Source organism: Ranitomeya variabilis, chromosome 5 (genome assembly GCF_051348905.1).
Source record: "Ranitomeya variabilis isolate aRanVar5 chromosome 5, aRanVar5.hap1, whole genome shotgun sequence".
NCBI classification, from domain to species: Eukaryota; Metazoa; Chordata; class Amphibia; order Anura; family Dendrobatidae; genus Ranitomeya; species Ranitomeya variabilis.
The window spans coordinates 165,562,820-165,582,316 of NC_135236.1; positions in this window are offsets into that span (position 1 = coordinate 165,562,820).

Below are 19,497 nucleotides of genomic sequence, written 5' to 3' on the forward strand. Positions count from 1 at the left end.
AACAGTCTGACTCCAAACTCCACTATGGTGAAGACCAAAGCGCTGTCAAAGGACACCAGAAACAAAATTGTAGCCCTGCACCAGTCTGGGAAGACTGAATCTGCAATAGCCAACCAGCTTGGAGTGAAGAAATCAACAGTGGGAGCAATAATTAGAAAATGGAAGACATTCAAGACCACTGATAATCTCCCTCGATCTGGGGCTCCACGCAAAATCCCACCCCGTGGGGTCAGAATGATCACAAGAACGGTGAGCAAAAATCCCAGAACCACGCGGGGGGACCTAGTGAATGAACTGCAGAGAGCTGGGACCAATGTAACAAGGCCTACCATAAGTAACACACTACGCCACCATGGACTCAGATCCTGCAGTGTCAGACGTGTCCCACTGCTTAAGCCAGTACATGTCCGGGCCTGTCTGAAGTTTGCTAGAGAGCATTTGGATGATCCAGAGGAGTTTTGGGAGAATGTCCTATGGTCTGATGAAACCAAACTGGAACTGTTTGGTAGAAGCACAACTTGTCGTGTTTGGAGGAAAAAGAATACTGAGTTGCATGCATCAAACACCATACCTACTGTAAAGCATGGTGGTGGAAACATCATGCTTTGGGGCTGTTTCTCTGCAAAGGGGCCAGGACGACTGATCCGGGTACATGAAAGAATGAATGGGGCCATGTATCGTGAGATTTTGAGTGCAAACCTCCTTCCATCAGCAAGGGCATTGAAGATGAAACGTGGCTGGGTCTTTCAACATGACAATGATCCAAAGCACACCGCCAGGGCAACGAAGGAGTGGCTTCGTAAGAAGCATTTCAAGGTCCTGGAGTGGCCTAGCCAGTCTCCAGATCTCAACCCTATAGAAAACCTTTGGAGGGAGTTGAAAGTCCGTGTTGCCAAGCGAAAAGCCAAAAACATCACTGCTCTAGAGGAGATCTGCATGGAGGAATGGGCCAACATACCAACAACAGTGTGTGGCAACCTTGTGAAGACTTACAGAAAACGTTTGACCTCTGTCATTGCCAACAAAGGATATATTACAAAGTATTGAGATGAAATTTTGTTTCTGACCAAATACTTATTTTCCACCATAATATGCAAATAAAATGATAAAAAAAACAGACAATGTGATTTTCTGGATTTTTTTCTCTCAGTTTGTCTCCCATAGTTGAGGTCTACCTATGATGTAAATTGCAGACGCCTCTCATCTTTTTAAGTGGTGGAACTTGCACTATTGCTGAATGACTAAATACTTTTTTTCCCCACTGTATATGTACCTGCATCAATAACAGTTTTATAATTCTACAAAAAATCCAGGCCAGCTAGTCACAAGGTGGTAGTGTCAGTTGTTATCCTATGGGGAGGTAGTTACGTAGGACCAGCAGCGGAGATGGGGGTTCATAGAAAAGTTTAGGACCCATCATCACATCTCGTTTAACCAGCGGGCAGTAGAAATGAAATACGTGCCTCGAAGGCTGCAAGAGCTGACAGCTGAAACCAGGGTCATGTTCCTCAAAATTGGAGGGGCAACATTGCAGGTAAACGGTGGATGTTATCTGAGATGGAAGGGAGCAGGATGAACTTTTTTTGAGAAATGAACGTGCCTGGGAGAGGCTCCTTGAGGCAGCTGGAGAAGGATCTATTACAAGAGATTGGACTGTCCTTGGGGTTCCCCACTTCCTATATGGGAGCAAGCGATGGTGCAGTTGACACAGGGGGCTGTGGCTCTATGTGTCGGGACTCCGGCACTACCAATCTGGGTCACTTACAACCAAGGCATCTGAAAATAGGGGTCCAAGGAAGCAAGTGGAAGCAGTCCACCCAGCCTTCTGAGGAAGGAGAAGAAGAAGTGGGCATCTAAACAGGATTAATTTTTTAACCGCCTTATATTTTTTACTGGCTTTGCACTTCATGCAAAGTCTTTATGAATGTAGGCATTTAGCAACTACACTTTGAAAATATGTGAATGAGTCCCGCCAGTTGTTGCCTTTCAGGGGTCTAAGGATGACTGGATGAACCTCCTTACAATTTTTTTCTTGATTCTGCAATGCCTTTCAAAATATTTACGTTCAAAAAAATCTTCTGGATTCAAATAGTCATCCATACAGTTTAATGTGGTAATTGTTACATTAACGGTGGTACGTAAAACTCCAATAAAGCGTTCATTTTTTTTTCTGGATTGAATTACTCATCCATACAGTATTTTGTGATCTGCGTTACATTTTGATGGTATGTAAGACTCAAAAAAGCTTTGAAAAAAATGTATGGATACAAATAGTCATCCATAGAGTATTACGAGCTTTCTGTTTCATTTCGGTGGTACATAACACACCAAAAAGAGTATTTCAAAATATTTCTGGATTCAATTAGTCTCCCAGTATAATGGGCCTCCTAGCATTTTAGTGCTCACTCGTCTCAAGTCATTTAAACCCCTGGCAAAAATTATGTAATCACCGGCCTTGGAGGATGTTCTTTCAGTTGTTGTTGTATATTGTGTGGTGCCCTCCCAAAAATCTTTTTAGCTCCATCGGCCTTGGAGGATGTTCATTCAGTTGTTTAATTTTGTAGAAAAAAAGCAGATCACAGACATGGCACAAAACTAAACTCATTTCAAATGGCAACTTTCTGGCTTTAAGAAAAACTAAAAGAAATCAAGAACAAAAAATGTGGTAGTCAGTAATGGTTATTTTTGCTTGGTTAAAAAGCATATGGTAAAAATTATGTAGTCTGTTATGATCTGGTGGCCCAGGATAAGCATTGGACGTACTCTGGAGAAGGTGGTATCTATACTGACCGTGGACCCTGAACTTAACACCGCAACTAGAAGTAGCCGTGGGATGTACCTACTGATCCTAGACACCTCGACACAGCCGGAGGACTAATTAGCCCTATAGATAGAAAAGGGAAAACTATCTCGCCTCAGACAAAATTCCCAAAGGATAGGCAGCCCCCCACAAATATTGACTGTGAGAGGAGAGGAAAAAACATACACAGGCTGAAAACAGGATTTAGCAAAGGAGGCCAATCTAGCTAAATAGGAAAGATAGGACAGAGAACTATGCGGTCAGTATTAAAATACTAGGAAATATCCACCACAGAAAATACAAAAATCTCCACATCTAACTAAAGATATGGAGGGTATATCTGCCTCTCCAGAGATTCCAGCTTGACTGCATAAATCCTTACACAGATTAAGCTGGACAAGAAAAAACATGTAATGCACTGAACAATGAGGCCCACAACATGTGGGCTGCAAACCAGCAGAACTTATCTTGGTGAAAAGACCAGGAAGCAGGAGAAACCATGAAGGGATGTGAATCCTCCAGAATACAATGGACAACTGGCACTGACCAAAGGGTGAGGCCAGACTAAATAGCCCAGTCCAGAGTGAACACACCTGATAACTGCTGTGAAGGACAGACAGCAGCGCTACCACTTATAACCACCGGAGGGAGCCCAAGAACAGAATTCACAACAGTAGTCACTCAATTATGAGGGAAAAAATTATGGAATGATGAAAAACAAACAAAGAAAAAAACACTCCAACATATCACTAGTATTTTGTTGCACCACCCCTGACTTTTATAACAGCTTGCAGTCTCTGCGGAATGGATTTAATCAGTGTCAAACAGTACTCTTCATCAATCTGGCTCCAACTTTCTCTGATTGCTGTTGCCAGATCAGCTTTGCAGGTTGGAGCCTTGTCATGGACCATTTTCTTCAACTTCCACCAAAGATTTTAAATTGGATTTAGATCCGGACTATTTGCAGGCCATGACATTGACCTTATGTGTCTTTTTTCAAGTAATGTTTTCACAGTTTTTGCTCTATGGTAGGATGCATTATCATCTTGAAAAATGATTTAATCATCCCCAAACATCCTTTCAATTGATGGGATAAGAAAAGTGTCCAAAACATCAACATAAACTTGTGCATTTATTGAAGATGTAATGACAGCCATCTCCCCAGTGCCTTTACCTGACATGCAGCCCCATATCATCAATGACTGTGGAAATTTGCATGTTTTCTTCAATCAGTCATCTTTATAAATCTCATTGGAATAGCACCAAACAAAAGTTCCAGCATCATCACCTTGCCCAATGCAGATTCGTGATTCATCACTTAATATGACTTTCATCCAGTCATCCATAGTCCAAGGTTGCTTTTCCTTAGCCCATTGTAACCTTGTTTTTTTACTTTTTTGTAAATCCCATTTCCTTTAGGCGGTTTCCTACAGTTCGGTCACAGACATTGACTCCAGTTTCCACCCATTCTTTCCTCATTTGCTTTGTTGTGCATTTCCTGTTTTGGAGACATATTGCTTTAAATTTGCGGTCTTAACGCTTTGATGTCTTCCTTGGTATACCAGTATGTTTGCCTTTAACAACCTTCCCATGTTGTTTGTATTTGGTTCAGATTTTAGATACAGCTGTGAACAACCAACATCTTTTGCAACATTGCGTGATGTTTTACCCTCTTTTAAGAGGTTGATAATAATCTCCTTTGTTTCAATTGACATCACTCGTGTTGTTGCCATGATTCATGTCAGTCCTCTTGGTGCAACAGCTCTCTCATGTGTGATCACTCCTTTTTAGATGCAGACTAACGATCAGATCTAATTTGATGCAGGTGTTAGTTTTGGGAATGGAAATTTACAGGGTTATTCCATACTTTTTTCCCTCATAATTGAGTGACTCCATAATTTTTACCCTATGCTTGGTTAAAAAATGTAACAATTACTGACTACCACATTTTTTGTTCTTGATTTCTTTTAGTGTTTCTTAAAGCCAGAAAGTTGCCATTTGAAATGACTTTAGTTTTGTGCCATGTCTGTGACCTGCTTTTTTTCTACAAAATTAAACAACTGAATGAACATCCTCCAAGGCCGATGGAGCTAAAAAGATTTTTGGGAGGGCACCACACAATATATATGGGGATACACCTGAAGTCAGTACAAACATATGATCAATATTACAAAGAAAAAGCTACAGACCAATAACAGGGATCACCGCACAATACAAAATATTTTTATTGAAAACACAACAGACAAATACCAGTAAAAACATTTAATAAGTCATAAACATGACGTACAAAAAACCCTGATGGCGTATAATAAAGCCATAGGGAACCCCCCTACAGGCCAAAATACACAAGTTTACAGTGGCTACAGTTTGAATACAAATATGTTAGAACATATATCAATCTCTATCATGCATGTGGATTGCCCCCAAGGGCTAGGGGAACTCGGTACCGGGTCGTTCGGTTCTCAAGGGGGATGTCACGGTGGCTGACCTGGTCCGTGACCCTCGGGAGGTCCATGTAAAAGGGGAAAGGTCTTTAAAGGGGAAATGTTCGTGATGCAACCTGTGGTATTCGGTCAGGGTGACCGACGCTGCTTTAAGGGGTCCGCTGGGGTGATGTTATGGCAGCTAGATGGTATACCTTCCCACAGGTGAAGTATGTCCCCAGGGCTTCCCAGTGTGTAGATGATGGATGGTGTGAGGTGCAGTGAAGAACAAGGACACAAGGTTTGCAGTCTCTTTACCTTTCTACTGAAGGCTTCAGCATCCGCAGTCCAGAGCTACAGATCACAGGGTAGGCAGAGTCTGGCCGGTTTGGAGGCAAATTAAGTCCCCTTATCTAGGTGGAAATCAGTAGCCTTCCTCTAGGGCCTGGGTGTTGTAGTACCTTATTGCTGAGCCTCTCATATGGTCTTCACAGATGTTGTAGATGTTATGTCTCTCTCTGTCCCTCAGATGGATAGGACAAACCCGTATGACTGGTGGCTTGAGGCTTTTTACAGGGACTCTATCATGCCCTGGCCTCTCGTGGGTGCCACCTTGCCTCTTGGGTATGGGGCGGATCAGTAACTTGAAATTAGCTTTCCTGCCGGTCTCTGGAGCAAGGCATAAAGGACTGTTGCTCCCTTGGTGTTCCAGCTACCAGATCCTGCGCCTCAGAAGGAGGCAGCCTGTGCAGGGCAGAACTCCTTCTGGTTTCCACTCCTTTTGCTATGACTTCTTTCTCACCCTCTCTACAATACAGTTCTCTGTTCGTGTCCTTTCTTAGGAACTGCCGCACGTGGAGCAGGCGCAGCTCCATGACCTTCTGTCTAGGCCTCTGACAGGCTCCCACCCCTGTTAGGGTCCAACTACCTGAGCGGAACTCAGACAGCAACTGCCTAACTTCCTCTGCAGGCCACCAGTTTTACCTAAGTGTGAAGAGTGCACTAATAAATAGGAGCATAGCTCCCTCTGGTGGATTGGAGTATGAAATGTGTTGTATGTTCGTGATACCTGGTAAAGAGATCTCCTTTATTGTCTCCAAACGTAACATCACTCCCCCCTAGAGGAAATTGATATTACTGCAATGAACAGGACCCTGGGACGCTGCACATGTATTCCTATCCGATGGACAAATTCATTTATGACACTCAATACCAACTATATACAATGCACATAGGCTCCCCCTACTTATGGCTGCACAATCAGTGTCTTGCCGGGTCTGTATTTAATATCTAGTACCAAGAACATCAGGGCTCCACACTCCTCTATTTTGGGCTCTTTGCTTATCAGTTTATCCATGTGTTAGTGGCAGTATTTGTTCCTACATATGGTGAGTTCTTGGTGTATACCTAATCTGCGACAGACTTAGATTTTTGGTTTAGTGGCATTACATTTTTTTGTGTGTGGATGCGGATCATTTTTCAATAGATTTAGTCTATCGCCTTATTGTGCATCTTATCCACACATGTACATTGTATATAGTTGGTATTGAGTGTCATAAATGAATTTGTCCACCGGATAGGATTACATGCATGATAGAGATTGATATATTTTCTAACATATTTGCATCCAAACTGTAGCCACTGTAAACGTGTGTATTTTGACCTGTTGGGGGTTGCCTATGGCTTTATTACAAGCCACTAGGGCTTTCTATACATCATGTTTATGACTTTTTAAATGTTTTTACTGGTATTTGTCTGTTGTGTATTCAATAAAAATCTTTTGTATTGTGCAGTGATCCCTGTTATGGTCTGCAGCTTTTTCTTTGCATCATTCTTCCAAGGCCGGTGATTAAAACATTTTTGCCAGGGGTTGTATTGTTAAGGGTCTGTTGATTTTTTCAGATTCATGATTATTTGTAACCACTAGTGATGAGCGAATGTGCTCGCCACTACTCGGTACTCGCCCGAGTATCACTGTGCTCGGTGTACTCGGCGAGCACCGAGCATTTCCAGGATTATTCGGCGGGAGCTCGGGTCTCCTCCTCTTATTTTTGGTGCTTTTTAGAGCGCCAATCAACATGCAGGAATTGCCTGTCATGCACTGTAATACTGCAGCCATCTTTGTGGTATTACAGTGATTGGCTGGCCGCACAGCATCATCAGGTCTATAAGAGACCAGGCGCTGCCCAGCCGCTGCATTCTGCTCCGGACTCAGATAGTGTAGGGAGAGCTGCTACTGAGATAGGGTCTGATTCTTACTTGTATTAGTTAGTGTGGGTCTGCTATTGTTCAAACCACAAATCCAGATAATCCAACAGTCCCTTTTAGGGCTAATTTTGGGGGTACATAGATTGCAGCGCTAGGTAGGCAGAGGAGTCTATGTGGACATATCCACATCAGTACAAGGCATGCAGGTATTGTATGTGAGTATATAGATTATAGACCTCACTGCATACATCAAAAGACTCCATTACTGTCTGCTTCTGCGAATTTTGTATTTACATAGATGCGGGTATCTGTGGCTAGGTTTTTTCTTTTTTTTTTTGCACCTTATACATGCTAATTTTATTACAAAGCAATCCATAGCCCCCTTTTTTCTACATTTACTTGCTTGGTCACACTGCAGACTACATCCAGGTTATTTCAATACAAGAGTGTGAAAATCGAACATTTTAAATATGTTTTTTTTTGTCCCAGGCATCAGATGTGAGTGCGCAGAAAATTCTGGCCTTTTTTTTGGTACTATAGTATTTTTTGGAGTGTCTTACAACATATTTGGACACCATTTTGCTGATCAAAAATCTGTAGCTGGGCCAAAAATATTTAGCTACAGTTATTATATTTATCACTACTTATTGACACAATTTTAGTGGGCTACATTTTGATCAGTCTGTTATCTCCGTCCGACGCCTGGTCAATCTGTGGTGTCCAAATCCTTGCTTTTCAGGCATACATTCCACATTTTTGTCTGCTACCCATGGGGTATACAGTATTTTGTGATTCAAAACATTTAAAAAAATACAGGCCATGACATATTGAAACAGTCTGCTATCTCGGTAAGACGCCTGGTCTATCTGTGGTCTCCAAATCCTTGCTTTTCAGGCATATATTCCACTTTTTTGTCTGCTACTCTTGGGCTATACAGTATTTTGTGGTTGAAAAATTTTAAAAAAATACAGGCCACATATTGATACAGTCTGTTATCTCCGTCAGACGCCAGGTATATCTGTGGTGTCAAAATCCTTGCTTTTCAGGCATACATTCCACTTTTTAATCTGCTAACATTGGTGTATAGAGTATTTTGTGGTTCAAAAAATACAGGCCACATATTGAAACAGTCTGTTATCTCAGTCAGATGCCAGGTATATCTGTGGTGTTGAAATCCTTGCTTTTCAGGCATACATTCCACTTTTTGGCCTGCTACCCTTGGTCTATACAGTATTTTGTGGTTAAAATGTTTTTAAAAATACAAGCCACACATTGAAACAGTCTGTTATCTCAGTCAGACGCCAGGTTTATCTGTGGTGTCGAAATCCTTGCTTTTCAGGCATACATTCCACTTTTTGGTCTGCTACCCTTGGTGTATACAGTATTCTGTGGTTCAAAAAATTTTAAAAAATACAGGCCACATATTGAAGCAGTCTGTTATCTCAGTCAGGCGCCAGGCCTATCTGTGGTTTCCAAATACTTGCTTTTCTGGCATACTGAATATCACATATAATTCTCTCAAAATTAATCCATTTGTATTGAACTTTTAAAATAATTCAGTAGTCCATTTAAAATGGGCAAGGCAAGGGATAGGGAAGTGGACGTGATGCTGATGGTCCATGCAGAGGACGAGGCGGTGGCTAAGCTGAAAGTGGGCCACAACAAAGACCCACATCTTCTCGCTTGACTTACCAGAGCAGTGTGATGGTGGGAAAGTGTCACAAGAAGTGGATGATGATGAGACACAATTGCCAGAAAATCAGAAGGAGGACCAGGGTGCGGATGTGGAAGATGAGGTAGTGGATGACATAGTAACTGACCCAACCTGGCAGGAGGACATGCAGTGTGAGGACAGCAGAACATGGGGAAGGAGGTATAGCACCCCAACAGGCAGGAAGAAGCAGTGTGGTGGCCGCAGACAGAAGACGTGTATCCGTCCCACGCAACATCAACATGACGGAAATTGCCATTCCAACTGTTAGATCTTCCCGAGTCTGGTTATTTTTTAAAGACTCTACCGATAACCTCAAACAGGCCATTTTCAGCACCTGCCATGCCCGCATCAGCAGAGGTAGCATAACTGCCAGCCTGACCACCACCAGCATGATCAGGCCCATGACAGCAAAGCACCCAACTTTGTGGGCCGAACCTCATCTCCAGAAACAATGTCTGCAGGTGACACAACTGCTTCTTCCACTGTTTTGCATAGAAGCCAATCCCCAGTCCATGGTGCATGAGAAGATGCCTCGTGCCCTGCACCTGTTGTTGCCCACAGTCAACCAGCACCATCATCATGCCCATCCATGTCCTTGTCCCAGCGCAACCTTCAGTTGTCTATACCTCAGTCATTGGAATGCAAGCAGAGATACGCAGCCAACGTCCCTACTAAATTTGAACATTTCTCATCTGCTTGTGCTCAAAATGTTGCCTTTTAGGCTCATTGAGATAAAAGCTTTCCACAACCTGATGGCTGTGGCCGTCCCTAGGTACTTGGTCCCCAGTTGCCAGACCCAGACTTTGGGATGGAACATATCCTCATGACGCCGAGCATTGTGGGCCCAACATCAATCAGAGTTGCCCCCACAGTCTACAGCTCCTGCACGTCCTCCTCCTCTTCAGCCTCTATCTCTGAAATGAGCACATCAGTCAGAAGCTGGAAGCACTGCGGCACTGCCTCAGCCAAGTGGCAACAAGCTGTGCTGAAGCTAATGCTGAAGAGTTGTGGACAGCACTGAAAGTGCAGTCAGATTTTTGGATGACACCGCTGAACCTACAGCCAGGCATGGTCATGTGTGATAATGGCCTGAACCTGGTGGCAGCTCTGAGGCAATGTGAGCTCACACACATAACTTGCGTGATCCATGTGCTTAACCTCATCGTTCAACCTGGAGCTTCCGGATCTGCTAGTGAAAGTACGCCGCCTGTCTGCCCAATTTAGAAAGTCAGCTACAGCTTCAGCCACCCTTGCCGTGTTTCAGCAGCATTTGCATCTTCCGGCTTACCGAGTGGTGTGTGATGCCCTCACGTGTTGGAACTCTACACTGCATATGTTGGAAAGGATTTGTGAGCAGAAGAGGGCAGTTGTTGACTACCAGAATCAACAAGGCCGTCGTTATTCAGTTCAGACTCTACACATAAGACCTCAGGAGTGGACATGGATGTCAGACATATGTACCATCCTCAAAAACTTTGGGGACTGCACCAAGATGGTGAGCACCGATGACTAGTGTTGAGCATTCCGATACCGCAAGTATCGGGTATCGGCCGATACTTGCGGGTATCGGAATTCCGATACCGAGATCCGATACTTTTGTGGTATCGGTATCGAAACAACATTAACGTAATAATGTGTAAAAGAGAGAATTAAAATAAAAAATATTGCTATACTCACCTCTCCGACGCAGCCTGGACCTCAGCGAGGGTACCGGCAGCGTTGTTTGCTTAAAATTCGCGCGTTTACTTCCTTACGTGAAGTCCCGGCTTGTGATTGGTCGCGTGCCGCCCATGTGGCCGCGACGCGACCAATCACAGCAAGCCGTGACGTAATTTTAGGTCCTTCAGGATTTTAAAATTACGTTCTGGCTTGTGATTGGTCGCGTCGCGGTCACATGGGCGACGCGACCAATCACAAGCCGTGACGTCACGGGAGGCAGGACACGTGCGCATTTTAAAATGCGCGCGTGTCCTGCCTCCCGTGACGTCCCGGCTTGTGATTGGTCGCGTCGCCCATGTGACCGCGACGCGACCAATCACAAGCCAGAACGTAATTTTAAAATCCTGAAGGACCTGAAATTACGTCACGGCTTGCTGTGATTGGTCGCGTCGCGGCCACATGGGCGGCACGCGACCAATCACAAGCCGGGACTTCACGTAAGGAAGTAAACGCGCAAATTTTAAGCAAACAACGCTGCCGGTTCCCTCGCTGAGGTCCAGGCTGCGTCGGAGAGGTGAGTATAGCAATATTTTTTATTTTAATTCTTTCTTTTACACATTAATATGGATTCCAGGGCCTGAAGGAGAGTTTCCTCTCCTTCAGACCCTGGGAACCATCAGGGATACTGTCCGATACTTGAGTCCCATTGACTTGTATTGGTATCGGGTATCGGTATCAGATTGGATCCGATACTTTGCCGGTATCGGCCGATACTTTCCGATACCGATACTTTCAAGTATCGGACGGTATCGCTCAACACTACCGATGACGCCATAATGAGTGACACCATGATTCTTCTCTGCATTCTGAAAACCTCTCTACTCACAATTAAAGAGGATGCATTGCAGGCAGAGCATGAGGACATGGAGCAAGGAACCATACAGGGGGATTACACTCAGCTCAGCCTCATGTTGTCCCAATGTGGATTGGTAGTCAAGTGAGGAAGAGGAGGAAGAACAGGAGCTACTTTCATGCTTTATAGATGGTACTACAAGCACAGCTGTCATACCGTCTGTTCAGCGTGGATGGCCTAAAGACAGGGAGGAGGAGGAGGATGATGAGGAGGAGGACAGCATGGTCAGTCATCCTGTTGGTGAAGACACGGAAGTCTTGCCTGGTAGCAGTCTGGCACGCATAGCTGACTTTATGTTGTGCTGCGTTTCCCATGACCCTCGCATTATTAAAATTTTCGGTGACTCTCATTACTGGTTGATGACACTTCTAGACCCACACTACAAGGAGAACTTTCAATCTCTTCTTCCAGAGGCAGACAGGTGTACAATAATGTTGTAGTACCAGAGGGCCCTTGTAGCGGAATTACTAAAAAAAATTCCCATCTGAGAACGCTGGCAGCAGAAGTCAGAGTTTGTTGCACAACCAAGGAGTCCAAGCAAGAGAGACAGAAGTACAATCCAGCACAGGCAGGGGAACAATGGCAAAGCTCTGGGACAGTTTTTTCAGACCCTCCCATCGTGCCAGCACTGAGGCAAGAAGTGCTGTCACAAGAAGTGTAATGTTTGCGAAGATGGTGAGGGAGTACCTTGCAGATCGTACAAACGTCCTCCGTGATTCCTCTGTGCCTTTTAATTATTGGGTATCCAAGCTGGACACGTGGCATGAACTGGCTCTCTACACCTTGGAGGTCCTGGCTTGCCCTTCTGCTAGCGTTCTGTCAGAGCGGGTTTTTAGTGCCGCTGGTGGAATTATAATATATAGATAAGCGCATCCGCCTGTCAACTGAAAATGCTGACAGGCTGACTCTTATAAAAATGAACAAGGGCTGGATTGGGCAAGACATCTGTAGACCACCGAATGAAAACAGCAAAACATAACCTGTAATACATTGTCTTTTTTGTGGAGGTGTATTCTCATGCACCTCTTCACAACCACACATGGGTATACGCTTCCTGTTTTGATCTGTTTGGTGTTATCCTCCTCCTTATCCTCATTCTCATCATCCACAATCACTAGAACACCAGGGTGAACTTATTCCGTGATGCAAAAGTAGCTTAATTTTTGTGCAAGGGTGTTTTTATGATGCCTGTTACTAATTTGAAACCAAAAAAATTTTACCCCCCAGGGGGAAATATTTGTTAGCCCATACACTTAGAGTATCGGCATTATGAGTCTAGGAGACTCGCTCATTTAAATTGGGCCTAGTTTTTAATTAAGCATTTCTCCACATCTCATCATCCACCGCCACTAGATCACCAGAGTTAACGTGTTCCGTGCTGCTACAGCCAGTCAGTTTTTTGGCAAGGGTGTCTATGATCCCCCAAAAATATTTTTTTTAAATGTACCCCCCATGGGGAAATGTTTGTCAGCCCATGCACTTGGTGTATGGCCATTAAGGATTATGGAGTCTAGGAGACCTGCTCCTTTGTAATGGGACAGTTTTTTTATGAGGCCCTCCTCCATGTTTCTTACAAGGGGGTATTGGGGTGCGTGCAAATTTGAGTCAAGGCGACCCTTGCCTTCAATGCATAAGGAAATATTATGGCAGGACCAACTGAAGAATGTGAAGTGGGTTTTCCTGTGATCATCCAATAACTGGGTTAAAATGCTTATTGTGGTGTATATGACTCGATAGCAGGGCACTTCTTGCATTCAATGCAACATTTTTTCAGGAAGCCCTCCTGTACCTCTCGTGAAAGGGGTATTGGGGTGCGTCGTAATTCTTGGCAGCCCAGCCACTCACTGCATAGGCAATAACAGCATAGGAGACCCACTGTTTAATAATGGCCCTTTAAGAATATTAATGCTGCCTGATGCCCCTCTAAAAACAGGCTTTGTGACTTTAAGAGTCCCTCCTTCATAAATGAAACAAGATGTGTCAACTTATGTGTCACACACCACATGGCCAGCTAGGGTTGTTAAATATTACACTGACATTTCCCACTGAATGCATTTGTATTGGTTGAAAGCTATTTTAAAATTGAAAAACGCATTAAAAACGCTGCGTGTGAACATAGCCCAAGTTGGGGAGGAACATTTTGGTCTGGGGTTAATGATTTTGCCTTATATTCAAGTCATTACCCTGGAAAGGCTGTACATTAACATATTTCCCAGCAAAATCCATTTTGGTTTAGTTTTTGTATGTTTTTTTTGTGCACCTGTAAAAATGGCGTGAAATTCTGACGACATTGCTTACAGCTGTGACCTAGGAGTCATAAATGCTTCCATGGGCAATCCCCATGATTTTCCCATGTCATTTGAGCAGTGTTTCCATCATTTTCAGATGTTTTTAGACCATAAAATGACCCCCAGGGGATAACGGTAAGGGTATGTGTCCACATTCAGGATTGCATCAGGATTTGGTCAGGATTAGGGTTTAGCGACTTTCATTTTTTTAAGATCGAGTCGGGTTTTGCGAAACCCGACTTTGCCCAAAGTCGAGTCGAGTGCAGTCGGCCGATTATCGCGAAAAGTCGGGGATCGACCGAAACACGAAACCCAATGCAAGTCAATGGGGAAGCATAGTTGGCAGTGAGTGGAGGCCAGGAAAACACCTACAGTGCCCATTTTAATGCCAAAAACATTGATTCTTGTTTCTGAAGCTTGTCAATCTTAATTAACTTTCTAATAATAGTTGGGCATTGGAAATTGGGGGTCATTTGGCAAAAGTTGTGGGGGGTAGGGCTGGTTCAAGATTTTAGTGGGCCCAGGAAACATGGACTACGTCACGGCGGTGGAGCAGTGAGAGGTAAGTATTTCAACTTTGCAAGTGCTGTGATCCTGAGCAAGCAGGGAGGCCCACTCGTTCGCATTGGCACTGGCACAGGGCCCCTCAAAGTACAGCAGTGTGTTTGCACGGCGGGGGCGCCTCCCACCGGCAGCGACACTTTTGCGTACTCTGAGGGGCCCTGTGCCTGTGACGTCGCCAACGAGTATGCCCCCTACCTGTTAAAGAAACCTGCACTTTCATCTCCACCTTCCTCTTTGTCCCTGTGTAAGGTGGTATAGTATGCGGGAAGGGGAACCTGACTTTCAGCAGGGTCAGATTGTGGCTGTGTAGCGTGCAAGGGGAATGTAGTGGTCTGGGTCAAAGTACCACAAGACTCATGTAGCACCGGCTGGGCAATGGGCAGGATGAGGAGGAAACACTGATATAGGGCCAAATAATAAAGTGGGCTAAATGCAATTCAAAATTGGTAACAGGACTAACCAGGCAGCATTGCTTAGTTCAGTGGAGGACAACTGTAATGAGAGGCAGACACAGTTAGTAGGCCCAAATAATAAAGTGGGCAAAATAAAGTTCAAAATTGGTAACAGGAGTAAACAGGCGGCACTGCTTTGTTCAGTGGAGGAGAACACCTTTGAGCGGCAGACACCGTTAGTAGGCCCAACCCAACTAGTAGGCCCTATGCAGTTTAATATTACAAATGAAGGCCGAAAGCCTGAAGATTAAAGGTCAGGAAAATAACACAGGACAACACCAAGGTGCGGCAGACACCGTTAGTAGGCCCTAACCACCATTTTTTAAAAAAACAGCACTTAATGAGAGCCAGAAGGTTGAAGCTCAGACAAGGAAACCTGGAGGAGAACACCAAGGAGGAGGAGAACACCCAGGAGCGTCAGACATCAATAGTAGGCCCCAACCAAACTAGTAGCCCAAATGCAGTTTCCTATTTTTTAAAAAAGCCTGAAAACCTGAATTGAGGACAATTTGAATTAGGGACTGCAGACAGACTTAGTAGGCTGTCCCCTGTGGACCATGCATCCACCACATTAACCCATTGCGCCGTAATGGACACGTAACCTTCCGTGGCCATGCCTACAGGTCCATGCGTCTGTTGTCAGGTGTACCTTTGTACTCACAGATTGACAGAGTGCATGGACAATGCGGTCTTTTACATGCTGGTGGAGGGTTGGGATGGCTTTTCTCGCAAAAGAAGTGTCAACTGGGTAGCTCGTAGCGTGGTACAGCGTAGTCCATCATGGCTTTATTAATATTAAATGAAAGAAAAAAATAGGCTCTATGCAGTTTTAAATAGGTTACATGGGTACACAGGCAGCATTGTTGTGGTCAGTGGAGGAGGATTGCAAGGAGGGACCGCAGACAGGCTTACTAGGCCTAAAATAAATAAAAATAGGCTCAAGGCCCTTAGAGTTATCTCGCAGGGGTACACAGGCAGCATTGTTGTGGTCAGCGGAGGAGGATTGCAAGGAGGGACCGCATACAGGCTTACTACCGTAGGCCTAAAATAAATAAAAATAGGCTCTATGCAGTTTTAAATAGGTTACATGGGTACACAGGCAGCATTGTTGTGGTCAGTGTAGGAGGATTGCAAGGAGGGACCGCAGACAGGCTTACTAGGCCTAAAATAAATAAAAATAGGCTCTGTGCAGTTTTAAATAGGTTACATGGGTACACAGGCAGCATTGTTGTGGTCAGCGGAGGAGGATTGCAAGGAGGGACCGCAGACAGGCTTACTAGGCCTAAAATAAATAAAAATAGGCTCAAGGCACTTAGAGTTATCTCGCAGGGGTACACAGGCAGCATTGTTGTGGTCAGCGGAGGAGGATTGCAAGGAGGGACCGCAGACAGGCTTACTAGGCCTAAAATAAATAAAAATAGGCTCAAGGCACTTAGAGTTATCTCGCAGGGGTACACAGGCAGCATTGTTGTGGTCAGCGGAGGAGGATTGCAAGGAGGGACCGCAGACAGGCTTAGTAGGCCTAAAATAAATAAAAATAGGCTCTATGCAGTTTTAAATAGGTTACATGGGTACACAGGCAGCATTGTTGTGGTCAGCGGAGGAGGATTGGAAGGAGGGACCGCAGACAGGCTTGCTAGGCCTAAAATAAATAAAAATAGGCTCTATGCAGTTTTAAATAGGTTACATGGGTACACAGGCAGCATTGTTGTGGTCAGCGGAGGACGATTGCAAGGAGTGTCTGACACAGTTAGTACTCACAAAAAATAAATAGATGTTAATGTCTCGCAAAACAACAACAACAAAAAAAAAAGGTTGGCATACTTAGGTACAGGGGTGGGCTCATCTGCTGAGTTTCTGACATAGTAATTTGGCAGTAAGTATTTACTGGTGTCAATATAGGACACTGACCCAGAATACTTTAACTAGCATCATAGATGTCAACAAATTGGTATTGTCAGTGCCAGGCATTGAATGATGTCAGCGCATAGACTAAACATTGGTGGAGCTGTGAGAGATAATTTTGCACGTGGTAGAGCACAGTTTGAGCTGGGGGGGGTGAACTCTCTTGTGGCCGGCGGTACCGTCCCAGGGCCCCTCATGTTACAACGGTGTGTCTGACGTTGGGTGTGCGCCACCACCGCCAGAGGCACTTTATTGTACTATGAGGGACCCAGTGGCAGTGCCGTCGACCAAAAGCGGGCACACCCACCTCTTCAGACAAACGGCACTCTAACGGGTGCTTGCGCCAAGTGGCGAGACCACGGCCCCGTGGGGGGAGTTTTCCCATTGAGGGAGGTGTAAACATGTCGTATGCTGGACAAACAGCTGCTGCAAATTAAGAGATTGGAACACTCAGTAAGACCAATCCACAAGCAAGACCTTTTTATAGGAAAGCTAGGTGTCAGCCGGGAAAGGTGGGGCAAAATAATTTGAAATCCAGGAGTGGTTCATTTTAATGAAGGTTAGATCATCCACATTTTGGGTAGCCAGACGAGTCCTTTTTTCGGTTAATATTGAACCAGCAGCACTGAATACTCTTTCTGATAGCACACTAGCTGCTGGGCAAGCAAGCTCCTGCAATGCATATTCTGCCAATTCAGGCCAGGTGTCTAATTTGGATGCCCAGTAATCAAATGGGAATGACGGTTGAGGGTGAACATCGATAAGGGATGAAAAATAGTTAGTAACCATACTGGACAAATGTTGTCTCCTGTCACTTTGAATAGATGCTGCAGTACCTGTCCTGTCTGCGGTCATTGCGAAATCACTCCACAACCTGGTCAGAAAACCCCTCTGTCCAACGCCACTTCTGATTTGTGCACCTCTAACACCTCTGCCCTGTAGCCCCCTGCAGCTCGTGTGAGAACCATCACCGGCGCTGTGTGCTGGGAATGCCTGAATCAAACGGTCTACAAGAGTTGCTTGTTTGGTTGCTAATATTTGTTCGAGGTTCTCATGTGTCATAATATTTTGCAATTTGCCTTTATAGCGAGGGTCAAGGATGCAGGCCAACCAGTAATCGTCATCGGTCATCATTTTAATAATGCGTGGGTCCCTTTTGAGGATACGTAAGGCATAATCCGCCATGTGGGCCAAAGTTCCAGTTGTCAAATCTGCGGTTGTGCTGGTTTGAGGGGCAGTTACAGGCAAATCTACATCACTTGTCTCCCTTAAAAAACCAGAACCCGGCCTTGCAATGCCACTAATTTCTGTTGGCCCAGGAGAAGCTTCCTCATTAAAAAAGTACTCATCCCCATCATCCTCCTCGTCCTCCTCATCCTCTTCGCCCGCTACCGCGTCCTCTACTGTTATGGACCTGGTGGTTAGGAGCACCCGAAATGACCTGATGGTTAAAACAGAAAACCTGGGACAAGCTCTGAGGAGATGGTAACTCTACTGACCGCAATCCCTAATCCTATCACACACACTAGAAATAGCTGTGGAGCGTGCCTAACTCTCCCTAGACACCTCTTCACAGCCTAAGAGCTAACTACCCCTAAAGATAGAAACAGCAGCCTACCTTGCCTCAGAGAAATTCCCCAAAGTAAAGGTAGCCCCCCACAAATATTGACTGTGAGTTAAGAGGGAAGTGACAAACAAAGGCTCTGCACCCCCAGAGCTTCCAGCTAGCAAGAAAATATCATAATAGCAAGCTGGACTAGAAACATAGCATGTACTGAGAAATATATTAAAAAACCAATAAACAGCAAATGAACTAGCAGGGACTTAGCTTCTGCTGGAGTAGATAGGTAATCAGAGAAATCCAAGAGAGATCTGAACCAGTACTGAGACATTGACAGCTGGCATGAACTAATGACCTGGGCAGAGTTAAATAGGGAAGCCAGCAGAAGCAATAAGTGAGGGCAGCTGAGAAAGCCAACCTCAAAGATCAGCAGTTCCACTCAAAGCCACCAGAGGGTGTCCAAGGACAGAACTCACCAAAGTACCATTCACGACCACAGGAGGGAGCCCAAGAACGGAATTCACAACAGTACCCCCCCCTGAGGAGGGGTCACCGAACCCTTACCAGAGCCACCAGGCCGATCAGAACGAGCCAAATTAAAGGCACGAACCAAATTGGCAGCATGGACATCAGAGGCAACAACCCAGGAATTATCCTCCTGACCATAGCCCTTCCATTTAACCAGGTACTGAAGCTTCCGTCTCGAAATACGAGAATCCAAAATCTTCTCCACCACATACTCCAACTCCCCCTCAACCAACACCGGAGCAGGAGGATCAACGGAAGGAACCATAGGCGCCACATGCCTATGGAACACATTATGGATGGCAAAAGAAGCTGGAAGGGCCAAACGAAACGACACAGGATTGATAATTTCAGAAATCTTATAAGGACCAATGAAACGAGGCTTGAACTTAGGAGAAGAAACCTTCATAGGAACATAACGAGAAGACAACCAAACCAAATCCCCAACACGAAGTCGGGGACCAACACAGCGACGGCGGTTAGCA